Source organism: Aptenodytes forsteri, unplaced genomic scaffold, assembly GCF_000699145.1.
Source record: "Aptenodytes forsteri isolate BGI_AS27 unplaced genomic scaffold, ASM69914v1 Scaffold151, whole genome shotgun sequence".
Taxonomy (NCBI): Eukaryota; Metazoa; Chordata; class Aves; order Sphenisciformes; family Spheniscidae; genus Aptenodytes; species Aptenodytes forsteri.
In genome coordinates, this window is record NW_008795939.1 from 5,733,246 (window position 1) to 5,734,905 (window position 1,660).

The following is a 1,660-nucleotide window of genomic DNA, read 5'->3' on the forward strand; positions in this document are numbered from 1 at the left end:
AAAGATATTGAACAAGACCGGCCCCAAAACTGAGCCCTGGGGAACACCGCTCGTGACCGGCCGCCAACTGGATTGAACTCCATTCACCACAACTCTCTGGGCCCAGCCGTCCAGCCAGCACAGACTACACCTGTTTAAGCCGTGAGCCGCCAGCTTCTCTAGGAGAATGCTGTGGGAGACGGTGTCAAAGGCCTTGCTGAAGTCCAGGTAGACCACATCCACTTCAGCAAGGTGGCCATTCATGATTAAACATACTTTAAGCACTCCAGATATGGGAAGAGAGTTGACTTGTGTAATTATCATTGAACCAACCAATAAGGAGGGCTAATTGCTAGAGGAGATTTAATGTCATATTCAATGACTGTATACTTATGAATATTAGCTGTGAGATGTAACCGTCTGGGCCTAAAACTGCTCCTGGTGAATCCGATGAGAGTGTTGTGGTTTCAGTAGAAGAATGATTTGCTAAACAGTGACCCATCATCTGTGAAATCCCAGGGAAGGTGGGACACATCGAGGTCTTGAATCTACAAACAGGAGTAAACAGTATGTTGTGATACACTGAGCAAATGATAATGCAAACTACAGGAAAAAATACTAACAGGGAAACGCTAATCACTGACAGATAAATTTTTGAAGACATAGAATAAACAGGGAGGTAGAAAACAGATTTCCCCCTTTTTTCCCCTTTAAAAACAATCAGAGGATGTGGGAAGATGTTAGTCATTAATATAATACTGATGTTTAGGGGAAAAAATGAATGAACTTAAGGTAGAGAATGGTTTAAAGTAGAAGATGTGGTTTTGGCCGTCTGCATTTTACTAGTCCTACTTTATTAGGAAAACAGTGGTTTTAAAGGTAGGAGCAGAGGTCTTGGGGGAGGCGAAAAGGAACTCCATGTTACTGTATAACTTTCTGTAAAGTATTTAACTTCTCATACTTCACATCCCCGTGAAAAGGAGAATGATGGCTGCCTGACTTTGTAGGACACCTTAGGTTCCTCAGAGAAAAAAACCCACAACATTTACCTTAGTACATTACAATAGTACTTCTCGTGTTCAAATCCCTTCACAACCTGTAATGGATACTCACAGTGAGTCTGTTGGACCAAATTTTACAGATGCTTATTCTAACTTTCAAATGAAAGGGAGTAGATCTATAGGTTGTCCAAAGCCATTGTGGTGGCTCTAAGGTTTAGTCCGGTAAGCAACAGTTTGGGCTTGGGTGGATGTCAGTTTTCTCCCACCCCACCCAGGTACCTCCAGTGGCTGGTGGCATTTGGGCCTCCACACAACCAGCAGCATCTTTTCCAGGCCTGCACATGTTCCGCTGCTGGAAGTGCTTCCCAGCAAGGTGGCAGGAGCTGCAGCCATGCTGCATGGGGATGGGGAGAGGGAGCACTGAGAAGGCCATGCTCCTCGTCCGGACCACCGCTCCTCTGCTGAAGCAGCAGCCGCCCACTTTTCTTTCCGAACGTGGTGACGATGAATGGACTTTGAAGGACAGTTCAACGTTAAATGACTCCGAGAAACGTTTGTAGAATAACGCCCAGCAGACTCCGGTAAGGCACAGCCCGTGATTGCCAGTGAAGGAGCTTTGGGGCTGTTCGTGTCCCGAACAGCTTGGTACCCAAGCCCACTCCCCCGCGGCCGGCGGGGCG